The 13547-nt window shown below is 46.7% G+C and overlaps 1 protein-coding gene across 5 annotated transcripts in view; it reads left to right on the top strand.

The window, feature by feature from the left end:
* The window catches only part of PAMR1 (peptidase domain containing associated with muscle regeneration 1), a 156735-nt gene that overhangs the window by 68855 nt on the left and 74333 nt on the right, over nucleotides 1–13547 (top strand). The gene's annotated exons all lie outside the window — the stretch shown is intronic.

Raw genomic sequence — 13547 nt, 5'->3', positions numbered from 1 at the left:
CCTCTTAGTCAAGTCAGGCTAAGTTTGTGGTGCCAGCTTTAGGGTCAGCAGTGCTCTGCTGCTGCTGCTGCTGAAAAGTGGTCCCTGCTGAATATTTCACGGCTCTCCTGTAGACCCTATTGAAAGAACTTTTCCCTCCATCAGTAGTCTAACCTAGTCTATGACCTCAGTGGTGGTAACTTCTCCTTTAAGTTGTTCCTCTGCAAACTTAGTACATAGCCCAGCATCATTGGGATCACTGGCATGATTTTGGTTCTTTTTTTAAAAATTATTTTTAAAGATTTTTATTTATTTATTCATGAGAGACACACACACACACACACAGAGAGAGAGAGAGAGAGGCAGAGACATGGGCAGAGGGAGAAGCAGGCTCCATGCAGGGAGCCCGATGCGGAACTCGATCCGGGGTCTCCAGGATCATGCCCTGGGTGGAAGGTAGGCACCAAACCGCTGAGCCACCCAGGGATCCCCATGATTTGGGTTCTTATTAGAAATGCAAAATCTGGGGCACCTGGATGGCTCAGTTGGTTAAGTGTCTGCCTTTGGCGCAGGTCGCAATCCCAAGGTCCTGGGATGGAGCCTCGCATCGGGCTCTCTACTTATGGGGAGCCTGCTTCTCCCTCTCCCTCTGCCTGCTGCTCTGCTTGCTTGTGCTCTCTCTCTGGCTCTGCCAAATAAATAAATAGAACTTTAAAAAAAGAAATGCAAAATCTCAGGTCCCTGTCCCACTCCTACTGGATTAGAACAGTGCTGTATCAGGTGCTCAGCCCCTGGGCTTGTTGGGTATCAGGCTGGACATCCAGAGGCGGCAGTAGTTAGGTTGGCTTTGGTAGGCAGCAGTCCAGGTTGCTGTGTTGTGTAGCCTCTGTGCCTGCTACCATGGCCATTCTGTTCACGTGCCCATCACACTAGGTGTGGGTGGCTGATGACAAATACTGGTTCATGTGAACTGGGTGAGTCATTTTTTTTTTTTTGTCTACTTGGATATTCAGTGACTTTTGCATGGTGGCTGCTTTCTTGTCCACCATGATCATGTCTCCTGGTCATACTTGGTACCTACTTCCCTAGGCCCATCCACGTGCCTCTGTTCCCCACCTGCTGGGATTGGTCAGTGGTTTTATTTCAGGCTCCTCATTAGCCAGCAAAACCATTTGCCACTGTCCACGAGTCTATGTATGTTCTCACTTCAGGCCACTTCTTCTACACTAAGCAGATGACTAGGTTCACCACTCAAGGTCCTCCCATGGGAAAGATTTTCCCTCAGGCTTATTGTTCAAGTCCACTCCGTGGTGGCTGTAGCATACCCACCGTTTATTTTCAGCTTATACTTACATTCCAAGATGTCCCATCTGTAAACCAAGCTTAGAAGTTTTCTCCTTTAGCTGCTTGGGAACCCCCGCCCCCTGCCCAGCCTCAACCATCTGGCCATAGGGCAATGATGGGGGTGGCATAGTAGTCTGGAATTCTGGCCGTAAAACTTGACTGTGCCCTCTGGTCCTCCTTGGGATCCATTCTGATGTACTGTTTCCATCTTAGGATGGCCAACTACGGGCCTGTGTAACATTATGATGTGGAGGGTCTGAGAGAGTTCAGCTTATGATGGGCAGGTCCATACTCGTGGTCACTTGTCACCCAGAGTCAAATCTTATATCCACCAGGGCTCAGTAACACCCTTAAATCTGCTCCTCAAAAAGCAAATGCTATAGACGAAATGGCCTTGGTCCAGAACCCTGGGGGTAAATGTTGTGATTTTACCTCTGGGGCTTGATGTGAGATCCCCACTGCATTTTTTTTTTTTTTTCCTACTGGGACACCTCCAGCACCAGACGGTCTGGCAGGTCATACACTCCAAGTGACAGAGCTACTTGTATCACGGCCTTCAGATCTCTTTCTTGCTCCAGGCTCCGTGCAAAGCTGGCTACCTTTCAGATTTCCTGGCATATGGACTGGAGTAACATTGCTAGACGTGGAATGTGCTGCCTCCAAAACCCAACCCAAAGAAGCCTGCCAGACATTATACTTCATGTTTGGTGGCAGGGGATGAAAAATGCAGCAACTTGTCCAACTTTGGACAGCATTTCTCAGCAGGCCCCGATACCTGGACCCCCGAAAACTTTACCAATTTGCCACATCCCTGCATCTTCATAGGGCTTGTCTCTCACCATCTGAAGCGAGTTACTTTACCAAGGCCTCCACTGTGCTTGCCATCTCTGCTCTGTCATTAACGTAATGGATCCGTGTGATAATTCTGTAGGATGTCCAGATGGTCCAGACTTCCTCTGACTATGTTATGACAGCAGGAAATTAGCATAAACCCAGGACAGGACTGTAAATGCATGTTATTGTCCGCTGCACATGAATGTAAATAGTTTCTGATTCTCTTCTCTGATCGAGATAGAAAAGAACTCATTGGCCGCAAACCATTTACCCAAGTCTGTGCTCATTGGCTCTAATAAAGATACCTTGACTAACAAGGCAACCATGGTTGGAACTACTTCTTGGCTGGGTATGGGACAGTCTGTAGTCATTCTACAGGATCCATCTGGCTTCTGCAGGGACCTGAGTGGTGAAGTAAATTGGGTTAAGGAGCTATGAGAAAGATTGCTGCGACTGCATCATTAAGATCTTTAGGGTTGGCACTAATCTCCGCCATTCCGCCCTGGAATGTGATACTGTTTTTGATTCACTATCTTGGGGAGAAGAAGGCAGTTTCGGAGGCTTTTACTCAGCTTTTCTATTACAATGGGCCAATGAACCCATGTAGGTATTTAATAGCTGAGTATCTCGATCCCAATCATATATTTGGAGACCAGGAAAATGATCACTGGCTGGGGCATGGACCTACTGGACCCACTGTAAGCTGGCCTTTGGCCAGGATGCATTTTATTAACTTGCTTCCATATGCCCAGACAAGTGGCAATGATGCCATTTCAGGTCTCCAGGTATTGATGTCATCTCAGACTGTGTCCAAGAATCCTCAAAATGTATGGGTATTTCCTTTCCTCAGTCCTCAGTCATCTGAGTAAATGAGTTATCTGAAGGGATCATTATAATATCTCCTTGCCATGGTGTTGCTGATGTACTTCCCTTCTTAAAAAATAAAAAAGATTATTTATTTATTTATTTATTTATTTATTTATTTATTTATTTATTTGAGAGAGAGGAGGAGAGAGTGGAGCAGAGGGAGAGGGAGAAGAAGGCTCCCTGCTGAGCAAGAGACTGATGTGGGGCTCTGTCCCAGGACCCTGAGATCATGACCTGAGCTGAAGGCAGACACTTAACTGACTGAGCGACCCAGGGACCCCCCCATATAGTTCCTTTTAGGGAACCATCCACCTCTGTAGCCAGTAGGTTCTGGGCATGAAACTGGCTCAGGTCTAGGATTTGAGCAAGGTTCATGACTTTTTTTTTTTTTTAAGATATTTATTCATGAGAGAGAGAGAGAGAGGCAGAGACACAGGCTGAGGGAGAAGCAGCCTCCCTGCAGAGAGCCCAACGTGGACTAGATCCTGGGACTCCAGGATCATGCCCTCGGCCGAAGGCAGGCACTAAACCACTGAGCCACCCAGGGATCCCTGGTTCATGACTTCTGTTGGGGCAGCTACCCTCAGCTTCCTGCTCATTCATTCATTTTTTTTTTTAAAGATTTATTTGTGGGGTGCCTGGGTGGCTCAGTTGGGTAAGCGTTTGCCTTCAGCTGGGGCCATGATCCCGGGGTCCTGGGATCTAGTCCTGCATCAGGCTTCCTGCTCAGCGGGGAGTCTGCTTCTCCCTCTCCCTCTGCCTACTGCTCCCCGTACTTGTGCTATCAAATAAATCAATAAAATCATTTTTTAAAAAATATTTCACTTCTCCCCTTTAAAATTTTTTTTGTTTGTTAGAGAGAGAGGGAAAGAGAGACTGTGCAGGGGGAGGGGCAGAGGGAAAGGGGAAGAGAAACTCTCAAGCGGACTCCCCACTGAGCATGGAGGCTGATACAAGGCTCGATCCCACAACCCCGAGGTCATGACCGAAATCAAGAGTCAGATATTTAACCAACTGAGCTACCCAGGCACCCCTCCATTCTTGCTTTTTTGACTGTGTATATTAAGTAGCACCTTTGTCTGCGCCTCTATTTTGTCCCTAGGGATACGGGCTCTACATCTCCACAACTTCTTGTGGGTCAAGCCCCCTTGGCTGCCCCTTCAGTTTTGGTAGTTGTGATGGTAAGTTTGGGACTGCCTCATTTCAGGTGATTAAACACCATCACCTGGACTCTATTACTTTGAGGCATCCTCATTCTCATTGCTATTAGCCAGCCACGTTCTGTGACATATTTCCTATAGTGAACCCTAGACTGTAGAGGAAAGCCACTACTGAATGTCTAGTGATGCCCGTCCCCGTCCCCTCAGTACATCCTAGTGGCCTTGGTGAATAGTGTGTTCCCTCAGTCCTTCCATTGGACAAAATCTCTAATGGGCCTTTTCATATAACGTATCCAACATGCCTCATGCCCTGAGCCTTTTAATTCCACTATCTTCCTGTGGCATCTCAGGCATCACCATTTTGATCAGCATGAGCTAATGTTTTCTACAGATTTCTAAAGTTACCTGGCAGCAAGTTTGCCCAAACCCAGGGGTTCTTGCCAGGGCATTAGATTCCATGGCCCTGAAGAGTACCCCCAAGTGAACTAACTTTTGTGTGTCTTTTCCTATGTTCTGTACTCCTCCATGCAGCACCCTCAAAATCCAATCCCATGGGCACTCCCCTGACTCCTGTTGCTACTTGCTAACAAATTCTTGTAGCTCCACTGGGATTTGCCTTTTTCTTTCTTTATCAGACCCATCACTTCCTAAACTGGGATTTAAACCTAGTTATTGGTCAGGACAGGTCTGGGGGCAAAATCTTGAGGAAGACACCTGTTCTCTTACAGTGGTGAGACCTACGCTGTATCTTCTTATAGGAGGGAGTTCTAGCTCTTATTAGGGATAGAAGTGCCATCTCCATAGGCTTGGAGGACTCAGGGGAATCAATGGAACCTCAGTCTGTGGGAGCGTCCATCCAGATGACTCAATGTCATGTTCAAGAGTTCACGTTTTTCTAGCCTGGGCAGTGATGTTAGTTAGCATGGTGGATCTGCTTCAACTGAGCAGTCAGCTCTCTTTGAAGCTTGGTGATTATAAATATCAGAACCTGAGTTTGCTCCTCAGCTGTGTCCACTCCCCTACAGGAACTACCAAGGTGGACCTCTGTCTTTCATATGGAGTTTTTAAGTCTGTTAACTGCCCTTAGTTTCTCCTTATCCCTCTGTAGGGCCTCAGTTCAGCTCAGTAACCAGCTATTTCCTTTGTCCTTAAACATGTTATTCCCCCATAATGTTTAAAGGCCTGAATCATCATCCAAGCCAAGGCCTTCTCCTCCACCAGGATGTTCTTTTAAGTAACCACCTGTGAAATTTTTAGCAATTGCCACCTTATGCCAGGAATTATCTCTGCCCCAAATAGCATTTGGAATGCAGTCTTCCTGGCCAGCTGTGCAGTGAATGATTCAGAACCTGTGCCCCACTTTACCACCTCTTCTTTTTGATCCATCATTCCTGGTACCAGTTGTGTTCGTTGGTTCTCTAAGAAGCAGATACCAAGCAGAGTTAAAAGTGCAAGATAAATGATGGGTGGTAAGGCCTGTGAAAAATAAATGGGTGAGGGGAGCGCAGAGTAGGCAGGGAGAGCCTTAGCCCATTCTGCGGGTCTGACACTGCAAGGCAAGGGGAAACGAAGGATGATGGAGTAGGATGCAGCTTACTTGGGTAGGACCTGGATGACGCCACAGACGGACACAGCTCTCGGGCCTTTTTGGACAGCCCAGGAGGGAGCGCTAGTGCAAATATTACCTGTAGAGAAATCCTGCACTGGGGAGAAGTGGCTGGATCCCGTACCCTCATGGACCCAAGGCCGTCTGGGAATATAGCATGGCTTCAATTCAAATGCTAGAGTTAGGTCATTTTGGGGTGAGCTTCAGAGGGCCCACACATGTCCCAAGATTGTAAGCAAGAATCAACATGTGTATATTTTCCTAGGACTTACAGATTTTCATTAAATTCTCAAAGGATTTTTGATGCCCAGAGGGTAATGTGACATTGTTATCAAGCTTCACTTGATCATCCCAGCATTTTCTCCTGGCCCCTTTCATGCCCCGTCTTGTGTACTTGTGTACAAGCTACCCTGGCTTTCTCTGGATTCCTCAAGCACTCGAAGCTCATCCCTACTCAGGGCCTTTGCACCAGCTGGCCCCTCTGCTTGGCATGCCCTTTCCTCAGACAATCCCATGGCACTTGGTTTGGGCTTGGTGGAAATGTCACCTTCTCAGGGAGGCTTGGTCTGATCCCACAAACTAAGGTTCTTTCCACAGTCACTCTACCATACTTCTTTGTTTCGTTGCCAGCATGGTACTCCCGCCCTCTGATATTTCCATCTTTATTGCTTATGTCTTTGCCCAGTTGTATAAAAGCTCCATTAAAACAGAAATCATTCTGGGATCCCTGGGTGGCGCAGCGGTTTGGCACCTGCCTTTGGCCCAGGGCGCGATCCTGGAGACCCGGGATTGAATCCCACATCGGGCTCCTAGTGCATGGAGCCTGCTTCTCCCTCTGCCTGTGTCTCTGCCTCTCTCTCTTTCTCTCTGTGTGACTATCATAAATAAATAAAAATTAAAAAAAAAATTAAAAAAATATTTAAAACAGAAATCATTCTGTCTTGCTCACCAGGTATCCCTGTTGCCTAGAAGGTGCCCAACACATTCAATCCCCTAGATTGCAGAGTAAATGCTTGTCTTCTCTGTCCACCAGAAAATATTTTCCTGGGTCGCCCTCTTACATCTCCCTATCACTCCTTTTTCATAGCACTATAAAATAGAGGTATTCTTATCAACAATTCAAACATAGAAAAAACTTTCAGAAAATAACGTACCTATGGATTCTCCCCAAAGATAAACCGATGTTAACATTCTGCTTCACTTACTTCAGATTTGTCCTTCACTTCCTCTATTTTTTAACATTGCAAACTCCATATTTTGTGACTCCCTTCATTTTCAGCTATCTAGAAGGTAGTGTATGTCACTTCTATGTATGTTCTCACAGTTTAATGAGATGCATTTGTATTCATGAACAATATATGCTATTTTTATATGTTCTAGGGCTTTATATAAATGCTGGCATGCCATATGTATCATCTGGTGATTCAGACCTGGGTATTTAACATTGTTGTTGAGCCACAGAATTAAATAACACCAAAGCCACCCCGCCTGAGAAACTTATTGCTCTACAAGGTCATAAAATGTCTTATTGTCTAAGCCACGTGTGTTGGGTTTGTTGTTCTGTGCAGCTGAAAGCCTCTGTGATGGTTTCATTCGGTGGACATTTCTCACTGTTTTAAGCTCAGGCTGGCCAGCAGTTTCCCTTTGGCTGCAGGTGTAGCAGGACATACAGGCTGCCTAATTCAGAAACCTCTTATATTAGTAACTGATGGCTGTGTAACAAATTTAGCAGCTTCAAACGACACGATTTATTGTCTCGTCCAGTGTCTGAGGGTCACGAGTCTGGGAGCAGCTTAGCAGGGTGGTTCTGGCTGGGAGGGCTCTCAGGAGGTTGCAGTCAGGTTGCTGGTTGGGGCTCAGCCACCTGGAGGGCTGCAGAGTCCGCTTCCAAGCTCATTGACACGACTGTTGCCAGGAAGTTTCGGTACCTTTCCATGGGAGTCTCTCCAGGGGGCTGCTCAACACAGCCTGGCCACTGGCGTCTCTCAGAGCTTCTCTGAGAGAATGGGGGGCTCCTCTAGCACGCCCCCACGTCGATGTGGTCATCACCTGGAAGTCATCTTCGACTGCTCCCTCGCATTATTCTCATGTACATGAGAATCATGGACTCCATCGGTTGACGGTGCCTCTGACATCTCCTGCTGGTGCAGGATGTAGACAGAGAGAGCAGAGTCTGATTTACAAATCTGATCCCATCACTGGTCCTCAAATTGGTTCCCATTACCCGTAGACTAAAGTTCATGGTTTTCAAGTCCGCCCAGCACCTCTAGCCTCCTTATTACGTGGTCCTCTTGGGCCCTTATCCTCTCCCCTTCCAACCTCCGTTTTTCTTCATGTTGGAAGCTCAATGTCATTTCCTCAGGGAAACTTTTCTGATCCTCAGACAAGATTCCTCTCTGCTCCATCCAGTTACATGCTCCTAGAATGTTCCATCCTCACACACGTTGCTCTTCACATTTGCTCAGTGTCTCACTGCTCTCTGGTGTATAAATCCACAAGGTAAGGGACCACATGGGTTTTGGTCAGAGCCATATTCCAAGGGCCTGAAATGATGACTGGCACATAGCAGACATGCAATAAATTGAGCTGGATAAATGAGCAAATGTTTTTTATCTGGTAAGTTTTTGTGCTTTCTCCTTTGCTTCCTTCTTTGGAAGAAGTCAAGTTACTTTACAAATAAGTCCTTTTTATTCCAGTGAACAATGCAGCAAAATTGAACCAGACATTCGATGCAAGGACCACCCTCCCAACCCTGGGGTTTTTACTGGGTCACCTGACAAAGACTCTCTCCTTAACAAAACTTTCTTTTTTTCGCCACTAGACCCCATCCTTGGGCTTTATCCTCAAGAGCAAGAATCCCTGCTTACTGAGAATCTCCCATGGTTGATATCTGATCAGCCTGGCGTGCCTTCAGTGAGAATTTTTTCCCTTTCCCCGCTCTGAGTTTCCCTTGGTTATTTTCCATCCACTGATCCCTACCCTGTTCCTTGACTCTATATCCAGACTTTTCCTTGTTGTATGCAGAGTTGAGCCCAGTCTCTCCCCTACTGCCAGGCTCCTTCTGCAGTGGCCTCTTGAGTAAAGGCTTCCTCGCCGTCTTCAACAAGTGTCAGAATAAATCTTCCTTTAATACCTGGACAGGCTCCATTCAGGACAGGCCTCCCAACTTGTCTTCAAACAAGTGCAGCCTCTGTTCCTAGGTCTCCGACTAGAAGCATAAATGCACAAGGCAATATATTTTTCAGACGTGAATTTATTTCAAATTAATTTAGGAACATAACCCGACTTACATCACGAGACCTGAGGAAAATGATAGCTCTTTAATTCCAGTTAAACATCTGGAGGATTTTGCTTTTGAAAATTCTTAAGATGAGCTGTCCATACATAGTTATGGTGGTGGTAGTGATGGAGCTACCATTATGTAGGACAGCCTCATTTTTATTTTCTCACCTAAATTATAAGGCAACTGTTACCTCCTTTCTCACCGATGAGAGAAACCTGAGGCTCAGAGGGGCCAGAGAACTTGCCCAGGTTCACCTAGCCTAGCCGCTAGGTAGTGGAGCCTTGATTCATCCTGGGTTCTATTGACTACACTGCCTTTTTTGTGCCACAGGACCCTGCCCTGTTGCCTTCCCCTGGAGTTATTCTACTTTTGTTCCCCTTCCCCACTCAAAATGGCTCAACATTACAGAACTCTTGAGCTAGCCACTCGGACTGTGGTCAGAATTTTTTTTTTCAATTTCTTTTTTTTTGAATTTTTTTATTGGAGTTCAATTTGCCAACATATAGAATAACACCCAATGCTCATCCCGCCAAGTGCCCCCATCAGTGTGTGGTCAGAATTTTTATTTTTTTAAGATTTATTTATTCATTTTTAGAGAGAGCCAGAGAGCCAGGAAGAATGGGGGCAGGGGCAGAGGGAACATATCCCAAAGCAGACTTCCCTGTGAGCAGAGCCAGATGCGGGCTCCATCCTCCACCCCCAGGATCTTGACCTGAGCTGAAATCAAGATTCTGTCACTTGACCAACTGAGCCACCCAGGCGCCCTTGTGGTCAGAATCTCTGCCAGTGTTCTTTAGAAAGCTTTGCAATTCAGTTGCAATTCAGTTGCACAATTCAGTTGTTCAGACAACATTAAAAAAAATTAGTTTATAAATACACAGGTGGAAGTCAAGAACAGGTTTTCCCAAATGATTCAAGAGGACTTTGATTACAAAGAAGGGAAGCTCCCCGGCTTTCAGCAGTTTGCATGAAGAATGACTTAGAGGAGGAAGGACGTGGCCAAAGAAGGAACCACAGATGCACCTACCCCCAGCCTGGCTCCCAGTGGGAAGGGAGTGGAGCCCTGCCAGAGCTGGACGCAGAACATCATCGCTCCTTGTGTAGGGGAGCAGCCGGGAGTCGTCAGGCCTGGAGACTTCCATGGTGGGCAAGTTCTAGCAGGCTCCATTGGAAAGGCCCTTTGTCTTCCCCACAGACCTACCCCTCTCCACCCCGGCCTGGGTTGACTTGAACTCTATGTTTTGTGCCGCTGATGAAAACCAAACTTAATTACCGGTGAGCCTGGGATATTTGCCACAGGGTTGCAGAGGCTGCCCCCCTAGCATTCTCTCCTCTGGCTTTCCCGCCGTTGGGCTGTTGCTCGGAGACCCATCTGAGCTTGGAGATGGGAGCCCCTGGCATTCCCAAACTCCCCTTCACTGCTGTTTCTTCCTGTGTATTCGTATGCAGCCAGCCTCCCCGGTGATACAGAGAAAGGGACAGGTTTTGCTAGAGTGCCTCATCCTTTCAAGTGAAAATGAGTGGGTATTGTGACTTGTAATTAAATGAGTGGCTTGACTCCATCTATTACACCCAATTGTTGACTTCCGAGTGCGGATTAGAAGTAGATAATTCTTAATTCCAGGTATCATTCCCTACTTCTCAGCATGGCACTTTGCTTTCTTTCACCCACCCCTTTCTGGTGATTTATTTCTGCCTGAAGTGGGTGTCCAAGATAAGGGCAGGAGGGGGAGCTCACTGTAATAAAAATAGCTAATGTTTACTGAGTGCTTGGTGTATTTAGGTGCTGTTCTGAGTGCTTTACTCCAACCCTGGGGGGTGGGCAGGTTTCATTATTCTTCCCACTTAACAGATGAGGAAACTAAGACCATCCTGGGGGAAACAACCTGCCCAGGTGTAGTTGGGTACTAAGGGCTCCAGCTGGATTCACCAGTAGGCAGTGTGGCCCAAAGCAAGTACTTTTAAGGTAGAAATTGGGGGGGGGGGAGTCACAGGGAGGGCTGGCCCTTCAAATATCCCCTGTGCAGTTTGTCGCCTAGACAAAACAAGTGTGCATACAAAACCACTTTCCCCAAATCCAACAAATATTTCGTCAACTTTCCAATGTTAACTTATGAATACCACTGATTCTAAATAAGTTGGGAGTTTGCAGATCCTCTTGAGACTTTGAAGAAGGCTATGACTCTCCTACTCCAAAAATTGAATTCATAATTTTGCATATAATTTGGGGGAAGTTTAAAGACCTTCCAAAAACTCACTCCCTAGAGGGATCCAGGTTAAGAACGCCTGCTTTAGAACAATCTGAACCCTATCGATATGAAAAACTGAGTTGAATATAATGGGAAGAGAGGAAACTAAACTTGTGTAGAAAAACTGAAATTTGTGTTGGGCCCTATGGCTTTGGGCACACTTTTCTGTGTTGTAGCCAGGGCTTCCCCCTCCCTCTGTGAATTTGGGTTTATTGTGAAGTTCACCAAGGTAATATTGGATCCGGGCTTTTGAGTTTCCCAGAGAAATATGTCCTGCCTCCTTTTGAGAATTCCTTTCCAGACTCTGTAGCCCTAGGCTATTCACAAACCCAAATTAGACAACAAATCAGCAGGGAGAAATTACTATTGTGGGCATTCCAGAAAGAGGATCGAGGGCCTGTTTCCAGTTTCCTAAGCCTGGAGGAGCAAAGACCTGGCACTAGAGACTTATTCAGGCTCATCACTCAAAGTCCCACCCTGGGTACAGTTGCTGCTCAGTGATCTGCATTGGTAAGTGGTCGAGTGTGTGTGTGTGTGTGGGGGGGGGGGGTGTTGGTGATGAGGGAAGAAGGAAATGGTACTGTCTGCTGATGGTAGAAACAGATCCTGAGAGGCCCTAATACCTATAGTTATTTGGAAACAAAGTCACCTCCTCCCCAGTCCCATCACCAAAGGACTATGGCTGCTTGACCAGCAACAAAGTGAACCTCCCCTCTGGTCTCCACCCCTTAGATATGCTGCCCTTTGGTATTTCCTCGCCTTTTAAAGGCTATTCTTGGCACTTGTTTTAATCAGATTTTGCCTGGATAGGGAAGTTGAGGGTGAGGACTGGAGTCCATACTATAGGATTTCATTAGTGTCAGACTCAGGCCCATAATACAGATAAAAATATTGAGCATTTGGTATGAGCTAGGCAATGTGCTAAAGGCTCTATTATGGACATAGGATCCTTAAATTCTCCTGTCTCCAAGTTTCATGATTATTTCCATTTTACAGATGAGAAAACTGAGATTCAGAGAGTTAGTTAGCTTAGTTTAGGTCATTGTATTGGGGAAAAAACCCCCAAACCCCTGCCCTTCCTTCTGGGTGTATCCCACACTCTCATACTTCTACCCCACTCACTTTGGGCACTTCTGATACCGGGTATGTGTGTGTGTGTGTGTGTGTGTGTGTTTTCCCCCACCAAGAAAGTCTTTAGCATCAGCGGAGTGTCCTATAATTGTACTCAATTCTGACACTACCTGGAGAGAGCATCACATCCCACAGGTCAGGGGCTCAGTTCCACGAGGCTGCCCTCCCCATTTCAGACACCAACTCCAAGTACTAGGTCCCCAAGTTACCTACAATTCCCGTCCCATTTGGCTACAATATGGAGGGTGCCATGACTTCCTCCCTCTTGGATTCAGTGACTTGCTTGAAGGGCTCACAGAACTCAGGGCAACTCTTACATTTACCAGTTATTAAACAATATAATAAAAGATACAAATGATGAAGAGATCCGTGGGGGAGGTCTGAGAGGGTCCCAAGCTTCTACCCCCGTGGAGTTGGGGTGCATCATCGCACTGGTACATGGATGCATTCCCCAACCGGGAAGCTCTCTAAACCTTATACTATTAGGATTTTTATGGAGGCTTCCTCATGGAGGCATTACTCACCATTAATTCCACTTTCAGCCTTTTTCCCTTCTCAAGAGAATGGGGAGTGGGGCTGAAACTTGCAAGCTTCTAATGGCTTGGTCTTTCTAATGACCAGCCCCCAACCAGGAGCCCACCCAGAGTCACCTTGTTAGGACAAAAGACACTCTTATCACCCATGAGATACCAGTGTGTCGGGGGCTCTGTGCCAGGAACTGGAGGGAGAGTCAGCATGTATTTTATATGGTCTTCTCACAGTCAGATAGTCAGAAGGTGGTGAGTCAAGGTTTTGAACAGAGGTCTCTGCTGAGTTCTTGCTTCCAGCCACTTCGCTGCAATGGGCCTCAGTGGTGTGGCTGGGATTTAGGAATTTCTCTCTGAGAGGAGTGCCTGTGCCAGGCCCCTGCCTGGCCAGTCTGTCCTGAGCCCTGGGGGCTTCTACTTTCCTTAAGTTTCTCCCATCATGTCCCCTTTCATCCCATTGCTTACTGTTGACCCTAGGCCTCTGTCAACAGTCTTGGCCTCCCCCATCCCTCGGTCTGGATGCCAAAGCGACTTTTCTTCCTAGAGCTTTGCTTTGGGCCCAGCATC

The sequence above is a fragment of the Canis aureus genome, chromosome 21 (assembly GCF_053574225.1).
Source record: "Canis aureus isolate CA01 chromosome 21, VMU_Caureus_v.1.0, whole genome shotgun sequence".
Lineage (NCBI taxonomy): Eukaryota > Metazoa > Chordata > Mammalia > Carnivora > Canidae > Canis > Canis aureus.
The sequence above is the reverse complement of the archived record's forward strand: the minus strand, read 5'-3'. Positions and strand labels throughout refer to the sequence as shown.